The following is a 12,088-nucleotide window of genomic DNA, read 5'->3' on the forward strand; positions in this document are numbered from 1 at the left end:
GTTTATCCCCAGGGAGGTTAAAGAACTTTACTGAGGTTTAAATATAGGTCTTACCCAGAGTTCAACCTTTTCACTACCAGACTCTGTCTATACTACGTTTTCTTTATACAGCTTGGGGGGGGGGGCTTGACCTGGCGGCAGGGCCTTCCTTCCATTTCTGCCTTAAAAAAAACAATGCTTATAATATTTAAATATTTATTAAAGGTTTTGATGTCTGCAATGGTATATTTCCCAAATAATTTTCCTGGTCAGACCAGGAGAGAGAGAGAAATATTGATCAAACCCTGTTGTGACATTTTGCTGAGGTAAATATTTTTCAAACTACTTGCTTATTAGGTAGAAGTTAGGAATCCATTGTTATAAAGAGAGAGTTTTGATGAAATGGAATTTCCGTGGCAAGCTTACCTGTTTGCATTTACTCTGAGTATAAAATCGTTCCCATGTACCACCTTCTGCTAAGCAGATTACCTTTGCTCACTATGGATTGGCCGGTGGAGAAATGGTTTACATTTGCCAAAGAGGCCAAAAACACATAATGCATCTCTATTTTATTTTTTTTTTTTTTTTTTTTTTTTTTTTTTTTTTTTTTTTTTTTTTTTTTGAGACAGAGTCTCACTTTGTTGCCCAGGCTAGAGTGAGTGCCGTGGCGTCAGCCTAGCTCACAGCAACCTCAAACTCCTGGGCTCGAGTGATCCTTCTGCCTCAGCCTCCCGGGTAGCTGGGACTACAGGCATGCGCCACCATGCCCGGCTAATTTTTTATATATATCAGTTGGCCAATTAATTTCTTTCTATTTATAGTAGAGACGGGGTCTCGCTCTTGCTCAGGCTGGTTTCGAACTCCTGACCTTGAGCAATCCGCCCGCCTCGGCCTCCCAAGAGCTAGGATTACAGGCGTGAGCCACAGCGCCCGGCCTGCATCTCTATTTTAATCTTTCAAGAAAAATATCTGCCTTTATGCATGGCCCAATCTTAGAAAATCAGGTAACGTATAGAATGAAGACTAACATAAAACTACACAGCTAACTAGGATTAAAGTAGATTTCAGAGCTTTTAATGACGTCTCCTGACCTCTGGTGGACACATTTGGGATTGCATTGCCTCCGGCTCCTTCAAAGCAATCAGCAAAAGAGCTTTAGAGCTGAAGTTTACCAAATGCCTCGTCTGTATCCCTCATTTCAGAGATGAAGACAGTACGGTTCAATGGGTTTATGTGACTTATCCAAGCTCGCACAGTTATTTAAGTAGTGGCATATCCAGGACCACTACCTGGATATGTATTAATATTATTGTCTGAGAAAACACAGATATGCAAATGTTGATTAACTCCATCAAACCCTCTTTGGATACCTGCAGAGAACCATCATTATTAGAAAGAGCAACAACTGACATACACCATGTGGTAACCAAGAGTCAAAATTAGCATTATTTGAGCAAGGTCACAGTTATCTTCATGTCCCTTACACCCTAATCCCATCATTATCTTCAGTCCCTGTTTGGTGATATATAAATAGAGAGAGTAATAGAGAAGATAGCAAGAGAATTCATTTTTACAAAAGCTCTTCTTCAGTTGCAAATTCCTCTTCCTCTTTATGATTTGTTACAATTAGTTTGCCCTCCCAAAGGAAATGTCAATTGACCATAGGAAAGACCACCCAGGGCTAAAGAATTGCTCCTTCTAAGAACTAACTTGGTTGGGTCAGGGCCTGTGGTGGCTCACACCTGTAATCTCAGCACTTTAGGAGGCTCAGGTAGGAGGATTGCTTGAGGCCAGGAGTTCGAGACCAGGACAAAACAGTGAGACCCCTGTCTGTACAAAAAAATTTTTAAAAATCAACCAGGCATGGTGGCATATACCTATTGTCTAAACTACTTGGAAGGCTGAGATGGGAGGCTCTCTTAGTCCCAAGGGTTCAAAGTTGCAGTGAGCTATGTTTGCACCACTACACAGCAGCCTGGGTAATAGAATAAGATCCTATCTCTAAAAAAATAAAAATTGAAAAAACAACTAACTCTGCTAGTGTCCCTGCAAAAGCACAGGGGACCCAAAGGAAGTGTCCAAAAGTCTCCGGTGCTTCTTCAGCCAGGAGTTCCAGGTCTCCTCCTTGAGGGTGTACCTAGATAAGAAAGCTGAATGACCACCGAAATATGTAGTCAAATTATTCCACATTTTTAAATACCCAAATATATAGTGTCATCTAGATGAGTGCAGTATCATATTTGAAAGAACTTAAGTTTGCAGTCATGCAGTTAGTGACTGCTTGCTAGCTGTGTGAGCTTATGTAAATGACTTAACCTCTCTGAGCCTCAGTGTCCTCAGCAATAAAACAGGAATCATAAATGATACCATGCCAGAGAGTTGTTTGAGAATGCAGACTGTGCGTGCAAATACTAAGTACAGTCCCTGGTGCAACAGGCCAACGAGAGGGATAGTGTTTAATGTCTCATGTGATACCAAACATACACCAGATCTTAATGGTGGAAGTTATGCTAGTTTTATTTTACTCACAAAAAGTACTGATTTACATATTTATCATGGCAAAAAACTCCATTTTATGTTTCAAAGACCCACTAAAATAATCTAAAATGGACAAGACACATGTACATAAATGCTTTAATGTGAGTGGCAAAACATCCCCATGCCACTATTTTTTTTTTTTTTTTTTTTGTCATTTGTGGGTTTGTTGTGCCTTCTCCACAATAAAAAGTGCTCTTAAAACGTGGCAGCTAAATTGCTTGTGTGTGTGTTCAAACGTTTCTCAGACATTTGCTAAGCACATTTCCTTGGAGAAGAGAAGCAACCAGTCTTTGTTACTGAGAAATTGTGGCTATGAGTTAACGAAGCCTCCCTGAGCTCATGAAGCCAACCCAGGCCATCTTTAGTTGCCATGAGGGAGGGGAAGTGTACCCCTGTCCCTTTATGGTACGAGAGATTGTCTAGTCCAGTGTGCCCCATGGAATCCAGCAGAATTCATAGCAAGGGTACTATAGAATGCTAGGAGGACAGGGCTCCAGAGTCTCAAAACCCTTTGACCAGAGCAGCACTGCATTTTACCAGTGTTATGACTTCTCTGCTCTCATAAGGAAGATTTTGTTTGCACAGAGTTTTTTTTTGTGGCTGAAGTATATTGCAGAACACAGATCTAATCTCATTCCCTAACTTAACATATGAGGAAACCGAGGCTCAGGGAAGTGAAATGACTTATCACTGAGCTAGAAGCAGAGCTAGAAACAGCAGCCGAGGATCTTTATCAGTCAGGGGTCTTGGTTGCTAGTTACACAAGTCAATTCTGGATAACTTAAGCAAAGACTCACAGGAGCTCGCAAAATTAATAGGAGGCTGAGAGTCAGACTTGGAAATGGCAGGAACCACGAGCGCTCTGGAGGGCCAAGAAGCTGGACAAAGGTCACAGAAAGTCCATAAATCATCTTGTCACTAGAGGACCCTGTTGGAAACACTGATGCCTCCACTGCCTCTTCTGCAAGGCATGGCACCAACCCTCCCTCTCATTCTTGTCTCACTTGCTCAAGATTCGAAGTCCCAGGAGAGAGTTCGCAACTGGCTGGGCTGACATCACACGCTCATGCCCGGGCTGACATCACACGCTCATGCCCGGGCTGGGGTGCAGCCAGGAGAGACCAGTCTGGCCTCTTGAGCACCCATAGGGGAGGATCAGCCACAATTACCCACCCACAGTGGGGCGAGATAATGCCCCGCAAGGAAATTAGGGTGCTGTTAAGGGGCAATGGATGTGGGCAGCCCAAAGAGCCACCAACAGGAGCCTGGTGACATATAGCAGATCCTGACCACATGGACTCATTGTCCCAGACAGAGACGCAGCAGGGAGAAAAGGATCTTTGCTGATGTCTAGCGTTGCAGGGTGAGCCCCTTTTCTGCCTTTGCATTATTGGTGTAATTGTGACAAACCCTGACAGTAGCCTCCATACACTCCCCCACCTCATCACTAACTCAAAATTAGTTATTTAATAATCCTATACCTATTGCTGAGCAGTGACTGTTAGAATAGTATATATATTTTTTGAGACAGAGTCTCACTCTGTTACCAAGGCTAGAGTGCCATGGTGTCAGCCCAGCTCACAACAACCTCAAACTCCTGGGCTCGAGCGATCCTCCTGCCTCAGCCTCCTGAGTAGCTGGGGCTACAGGCATGTGCCACCATGCCAGACTAATTTTTTCTATGTATTTTTAGTTGTTTGGCTAATTTCTTTCTATTTTTAGTAGAGATGGGGTCTTCCTCTTGCTCAGGCTGGTCTCGAACTCCTGGGCTCAAACGATCCACCCACCTTGGCCCCCCAGAGTGCTAGGATTACAGGCGTGAGCCACCATGCCCGGCCTAGAATAGTATTTCTTAAAATGCAAGTCTGGGTCCAAGGTCAGCGTTGAGGCTTTAAGGAAGTCATGGTGGTATCAGTCAGGATTCTCCAGAGAAACAGAGCCAGTAGGATATGTACACACGTGGAGATTTATTTAAGAATTGGGCCATGCAGTCATGGAGGTTGGCAAGGTCCAAAATCTGCAGCGTTGGCTGGCAGGCTGGAGACCCAGGGAAGACTTGCAGTTTGAGCCCAAAGGCAGTCTGCTCCCAGAGTTCCCGCTTCCTCTGGGCAGGGAGTCTTTTTTACTATTATTATGGTCTTCACCTGATCGGTTGAGGCCCACCTACCTTATAGAGAGTAATCTGCTTTACTCGAAGTCCGTTGATTTAACTGTCAAGTTCATCTAAAAAGATACGTTCACAGAAACATCTAGAATAATGTTTGATCAAATATCTGGGTATCATGGCCTAGCCAAGTTGACACATAAAGTTAAGTACCACAGATGGGTCTCAGAAAAAGAACTGGGAAGGTTTGAATGATCTTAGAATCAACTGTAGGCACAGTGTGACCTCGGGCAGTCACTGTCCTCTCTGAGCCTCAGTTTCTTTATCTGTAAAATGAGGAGTTGGATGATCTCTAAGGGTTTGGGAGTAAGATGGCAAGGTGAGCGCCAGCCTCTAGCTGATCTACCCCTCCCTGATTCTCATGGGGACGTCCCGACGTCCGTTAACGGGGCAGGGACTTGGATCAGACATGGGAACGAGGCAGAATGCTTGTTGGAGGTCTCCCGCCCGGCACCCATTTCCTTCTTCCTTGCAGAATCCCAGCTTTCATCCAGGTTCCCACCTCCCCTCACGCAGCCCATGGGCTTCCAGAACCACCCTCATGCCCAGCGCCAGGAGTTGGTCTGATTGGCCCGAGGGGATCTTTATGCCCCTCCGTCAATTGGCTCAGGAACCCAGACCTGATCAGATTAATACATGACACTTCCCTGGACACAGGGACGGGTTCACGAAAGGGTTGGTAACCAACTGGAGCCAATGAGATGTAAGGATATGGATGCAGTTCATGGTGCCAAAAAGAGAATTTTTAAAAAGAGAGAAAGAGAGATGTAAGGAGAAGTTTGCTGGAAGCTTCTATAAAAGCTAGTGCTTTTTTTTTTTTTTTTTTTTAACATCCTGGTGCTTAAGAGGCAGCTGCCAGAAGAGACCGTCTTCCTTTGGGTGTTGTCAGGCAAGGCCTAGAATCCTGGCAACCGTCTCGCTACCAGCAGATGGTGGGTCCAATTCCAGGGAGAGACAAGTCTAGGGAATCCCCAGCACCGGTGCCAGAGCCCCGATCGTACCACATCTGATCACCCCCTAGTGATGGAATTTTTAAGTGATGGGATCTGATAAATCTTTATTTTTTAAGCCAATATGAATGGAGTTTCTGCTAGTGTAGCAAATGGAAACCTAACACACTTGGAAAAGTGTAATCCACTTGCATATGGAATTGGTGCTTGGTGAACCCTGGTAGACTCCTTCTCCTTGCCCTCCTTGGGGGGCGGGAGGGCAGCAGGCACAGCAAGCAGGAAGCCTGAACAGCAGGGCTTCCTCTGGGCGCACACAGACAGCTGCACCAAGCAGCGCAGCCATCCGTTGGGGCTTCCTTCCAAAGGAGCAAACGGAGAAAAAGATGCTGCAAATCCAAAGAAGAGGACCACCCCGGAGAATCAGGAGAAATCCTGCAACTTGAACGAAATATGTGCAACATTTTAGCAAATACATGAAATGGATGTTATTGTTTAATCTGCTCGGCGTCTCTCCCCACCTCCTGTGACAATTGGCCTCAGGCGGTGGACACAGCTCTGGGATGAGACCCAGGCGAGGCCGGTCAGTCTTTCCCCAAAAGTTTCCCCTGAAGCTGGAAGAGAGAAACTCGATCCCTTCTTGGATCACAGAGCTGAAAGGAGATGAACTTGGTATTACTAGTGTTCATGTTTCCAACCAAGGGGCAAAAACCCAACTGCAGTAGGAGGACACGAAGCCAGCAAAGCCAAGAAGAGAGAGAGAGAGAGAAATGAAGAACAGCCCTCAGTTCCAGTCCCTCTCTGAGGTCCCCAGAGAATCTTAGTTTCTGAGACTCTCCATTTTATCAGTTTCTCCAGCATCTTCCCAATAACATTTCCTTTTCCCTGAAGCCCCCTCCAGCTGGGTTTCTGTTTCTTGCGTCTGAAGTGCCCTGGCAAACAGCTTCTGCTTCACGCCTCATCCAGCCGGACTGAAGCGAGCGTTGGCTGACACGGAGCAGGAAGTCCTAAGGAGGGGTCACTCTGAGATCTGGAAAGATCTTCATGGAGAAGGAAGCCACGAACGCCAGATGAAAAACCACCCGGCGGCAGATCTGCCAACAATTAATGTAGGGAAAACAAACAAGAAACCCACCACCAAGAACTCAGAGGAGAAATATGCAAAGTACAAAACCAAGAGCGACGTGGAAGCCTTAATAAAGAGATCCAAGGGACACACACATACAGACCAACGACCTTTATGCAAAACCTTGGAGTCAGAGGTGCTTCAGGATCCAGCACCGGGGGACTGTAGAAGGATGACGTGGTGTATACGCTGATGTCACATTCCCGGGGGGGCTAGGTCAGCCCCCTGTCACCAAAACCGTTAACATTTTCGTAGTAAAACATGGGGGGACATAAAGATGTTAAATAGTCGCACATCATGTCAGATCAGGGTTTGCTGCCAAGTCAGTGTTGCCAACTTGTGGGGAAATTTTTGATTTCCGGAGATTTTAGGATTTGGGAATTGTGGCTAATGGGACCTATATTTAGGACTCCCAGAAGGAGAGTACAGAACTGATAAAATAGGAGCAATAATCAAAGAATCGAATGGGAAAAAAACACTCAAGTGAAGATAGTGTAACTTTGAAGCTCAAAAGGTCACAGACTGTCAGGCAAAATTAATTTTATTTTATTTTATTTATTTATTTTGAGACAGAGTCTCACTTTGTTGCCCAGGCTAGAGTGAGTGCCGTGGCATCAGCCTAGCTCACAGCAACCTCAAACTCCTGGGCTCAAGCAATCCTCCTGCCTCAGCCTCCTGAGTAGCTGGGACTACAGGCATGAGCACCATGCCCAGCTAATTTTTTCTATATATATATTAGTTGACCAATTAATTTCTTTCTCTTTATAGTAGAGACAGGGTCTCGCTCTTGCTCAGGCAGGTTTCGAACTCCTGACCTATAGCGATCCTCTCGCCTCTGCCTCCCAGAACGCTAGGATTACAGGCGTGAGCCACCGCGCCCAGCCCAAAATTAATTTTAAAAAGGTCTAAATGTAGTCTGGTCAGATTTTTAATTTGAAAAATAAGAAAAAAAACCTATAAAAATATTAAAAATTCTAATAAATAATTTATTGCACTGATTCAATGTCTCCATACCAAACTCTGTACCCTATATACACACAGTACTTGTCATTCTCTTCAAACATGCACATTATATTTATAGAAGTTGCCCGTTTGCTAGGCTCCAAAGAAAAGCGCGATTAATTTGGAAAAATAACGTGACCAAGGCCACCCGACCCGAGGGGTAATAGAGGTGGGATCCAAATCCAGGGCTTCACCCCTTTACTTTTCCTAATAATTTAAAAACTCAAGGACAAGTGAATGGCAATTCACTTCCAAAGACCAATCACAGAGGTTAAGTAACTGTAATTTGGTGATAATGACTACAAGTGGCTAAGTATCTAGAACAATGTGAATATTCAGTAAACATTAGTTGAATGAATGAATGAGCAAATGAACACAGGAAACAAAAGAGACTCACCATGGAATTTTGCAACTGAGCTGGGAGGTACTCAAGAGTACCACTCTTTTCTAGAATGTGCCCAGGACAAGGTTGGAGAAAGCAGCTGTTTCTTTATAAAGTAAGTAATGTAGCGAAGCAGCCATTAGACACCATTAGAGGAAGCATTAAGACAAGGATGTACATGCGACCAAATTGCAGTAAAACTTCCCTGGGGTGACCGGGATCAGCGGGAGATGGGGCCTAGAGAGCCTTAATGGTCTCCACTTACTCTCCCTCAAAACTTTTTAAGCTTCCCCCATGGCGACCAGTCCCAGAATAATGCACGTTTAATTCAGCTTCTAATGCAAGGAAATCAATAGCATTGCACCACAGACAGTTTATTACACGTAATCTGAAGTTTAACACATAAATAAATAAGTAATATACACAAACCACAGCACTTAAGGGTTCAATTTGGGGCTCATCTTTCCCACAAATCGAAATACTTCTTACATGTTATAAAATATTTCACATTATAAAATAAAGATTTTTTTTTTTTTTTGTAAACATCCAGGCTGAAATTGCTAGGAACATTTCTTTTCTTTTCTTTTTTTGAGATACAGTCTCACTTTGTTGCCTGGGCTAGAGTGCAGTGGCATCATCATAGCTCACTGCAGACTCAAATTCCTAGGCTCGAGTGATCCTCCTGCTTCAGCCTCCCAAGTAGCTGTGACTACAGGCACACGCCACCACATCCGGCTACTTTTTTTATTTTTTGTATAGACAAGGTCTCGCTATATTGCCCAGGCTGGTCTCCAACTCCTGGCCTCCAGCACTGTTCCCACCTTGGCCTCCCAAAGTGCTGGGATTACAGGCATGAGCCACCATACCCCGCCTAGAACATATCTTTTAAAATAATAATGATGATGGCATTTATTTTAATAAGCTTACAAGTTGTTTTTACATATCTTGCCCTATTTTGATCTTTCTCCTCAAATCCTTGTGAGTTAGATAAGACAAGCAAATCCATTTATAAACCCATTTAGCAGATGGGGACACTGAAGGATGAGAAGAGCCCAACGAGAACTGGGCGTCCCCAACATCCAGGCTACAATAGTCTTAGTCCCCAGAGGGACTTTGTTCTATTTGAAGTTGGTAGGGGTGGGGAGACGGAAGCAGTATGACCCTGAGCAGTGTCTGCCACTGCAATCCAGAACCGTCTAGACTTGGCAAGGCAGGTTCACGAGAAGTCTTTATGCTTTCTGTTAGTTGGTTTTGTAGGTTTTTAATTGAGTTAATCATACCCCTCAATTCATGGCACATTAGCATCATCAAGGAACTGCTCTTATTTTATTCAGTTATAGAATTCCTTTTATACACCATCCACATCTCATTTGTATAAAGTTCAAAACAGGCAAAGCTATTCTCTAGTTACCAGACAGGCGGATACTAAGGGTATTCCTAAAGTGCAGTTAATGCTTTGATTTTTTAAATCTGGGTCGTGGTTATATAGACTTTATTCACTTTGCAAAAATGTATTGTGTTGTATACTTATGATTGGTTTAGCTTTCTGTATATACGTTAAATTTCATTAAAAATTTTACTTGATAAAATCCTACTGGAAATTTGAATGGAATTGCACAAATTTTTTTTTTTTTTGAGACAGAGTCTCGCTTTGTTGCCCAGGCTAGAGTGAATGCCGTGGCATCAGCCTAGCTCACAGCAACCTTACACTCCTGGGCTCAAGCAATCCTTCTGCCTCAGCCTCCCAAGTAGCTGGGACTACAGGCATGCACCACTATGCCCGGCTAATTTTTTTCTCTATATATTAGTTGGCCAATTAATTTCTTTCTATTTCCAGTAGAGACAGGGTCTCGCTCTTGCTCGGCTGGTTTTGAACTCCTGACCTCGAGCAATCCGCCCGCCTTGGCCTCCCAGAGTGCTAGGATTACAGGCATGAGCCACCGCGCCCGGCCTGAATTGCACAAATTTATAGATTAATTTGGGAGAGAACTGATATCTTAGAATTGTTAGCTTATCTTATCCATGAACATGTCAATAAAATTTAAAGAGAGGTATTTATCATAAGGAATATTGGTCTGTAGGAGTTTTTGTTGTTTGTTTTTTGTTTTCTCAAAATGGTCTTGATTTAGTATCAGGGTAATGCTGGCCTCATAGAATGAGTTGGGGAGTATGCACTGCTTTTCAATTTTCTGAAAGAATTTGTGTAGAATTGGTATTATTTCTTCCTTAAATGTGATGGAATTCACCAGTGAAGCTACCTGGGCTTGAAGGTTTCTCTGTGGGAAGGATTCTTCAGATTCAGTTTCTTTAATAGACATAAGGCTATTCAGGTTATCTATTAATATTTTTTCTTGAGTGAGCTTTGGCAGTTTACATCTTTCAAAAAATTTGTCTATTTCATTCAAGTTATATAAATTGCCATATAGTTGTTCATAGAATTCCCTTATCATCCCCTTAATATCTGAGACTCTGTGGGGACATTAGCTGTCTCATCCCTGACATTGACAATTTGTGTCTTCTCTTTTTTTCCTGATTAGTGTGGCTAGAGGTTGTCAATTTTATTGATCTTCTCAAAGAAACAAATTTTGTTTCACTGATTTATTTCTATTGTTTTCATTTTCTAGCTTATTGGTTTCCACTCTAATCTTTAATTTCCTTTCTTCTAATTTGGTCTTCTTTTTCAAAAACCTTAAGGTGGAGGCTGAGAACATTGACACGAGAGAAATAGTCCAAACTCGATCAATGCACTAGCAGAGAGTCCAGAAACGGGCCTGTGTGTATATGGACTACTGACTTTCAGTAAAAGTGCAAAAGAACTCGGGGAGAAGGGATGGTCTTTTCAACAAATAGTACTAGAATAATTGGATATCTATATACAAAACAAACAAACGAACAAACATGGGTTTGACCCATATCTCAAAATATATGCAAAAATTAACTCAAATATATCGTAGACCTAAAAGTAAAACCTAAAAGACTTCTAGAAGAAAACATAGGAGAAAAGTTTTGTGATCTTGCATTAGGAAAATATTTCTTAGCTACACCAAGAGCACAATCCATATAAAAAAGGAATTGATAAATTGGACTTCAGTGAAATTATGAATTTCTGCTCTTTGAAAGATTTTGTTAAGAGAATAAAAAGGACAGTGCAGATGTGTAGATTCATCTACTTGGGAGGCTGAGGCAAGAGTTTCGCTTGAGCCCAGGAGTTTGAGGTTGAGGTGAGTTATGATCATGCCACTCCACTATAGCCTGGGCAACAGAGAGAGACATTGTCTCAAAAAACAAACAAACAAATGATAGGCCAGAGACTGGAGAAAATATTTGCAAATCATGTATTTAATAAATGACTTGTACCCAGAATATACCCAAAACTCTCAAAACTCAATAATAAGAAAAGAAACAAGTTTTTTGTTGTTGTTGTTGTTGTTGTTTTTTTGAGGCAGGGTCACTCTGTCACCCAGGCTGGAGCACAGTGTTGTAATCATAGCTCATTGCAACCTGAAGATCCTCACACCTCAGCTTCCTGAATAGCTAGGGATACAGGCACAAACCAACATGCCTGGCTAATTTTTAAATATTTCTTTTCTTTCTTTCTTTCCTTCTTTCTTTCTTTCCTTCTTTCCTTCCTTCCTTCCTTCCTTCCTTCCTTCCTTCCTTCCTTCCTTCCTTCCTTCCTTCCTTCCTTCCTTCCTTCCTTCTTTCTTTCTTTTTTAGAGATAGGGTTTTGCTATGTTGCCCAGGCTGGTTTCAAACTCTGAACCTCAAGCGATCTTCCCGCCTCAGCCTCCCAAAATGCTAGGATTACAAATATAAGCCACCTGCCCAGCCCAGTTGTTTTTAAAATTGGGCAATTTTAAAAAAATTATAGTGCTTAAAAATTGGGCAAATTTTAATTTTAAAAAATGTAATGAGAAAAATATTTGAACAGACATTTCACCAAAGAAGAT

At 42.7% G+C, this 12,088-nt stretch overlaps 1 protein-coding gene across 1 annotated transcript in view; it reads left to right on the plus strand.

Annotated features, from left to right (window-relative positions):
• The first annotated feature begins 584 nt into the window (after window positions 1-584).
• The window catches only part of NF1 (neurofibromin 1), a 308,719-nt gene continuing 297,215 nt past the window's right edge, over window positions 585-12,088 (plus strand). The window contains exon 1 of the mRNA XM_075994332.1: window positions 585-916. The gene's annotated coding sequence lies outside the window, so the exon portion shown is untranslated. The remainder of the gene's footprint in view (window positions 917-12,088) is intronic.

The sequence above is a fragment of the Microcebus murinus genome, chromosome 18 (genome assembly GCF_040939455.1).
Source record: "Microcebus murinus isolate Inina chromosome 18, M.murinus_Inina_mat1.0, whole genome shotgun sequence".
NCBI lineage: Eukaryota > Metazoa > Chordata > Mammalia > Primates > Cheirogaleidae > Microcebus > Microcebus murinus.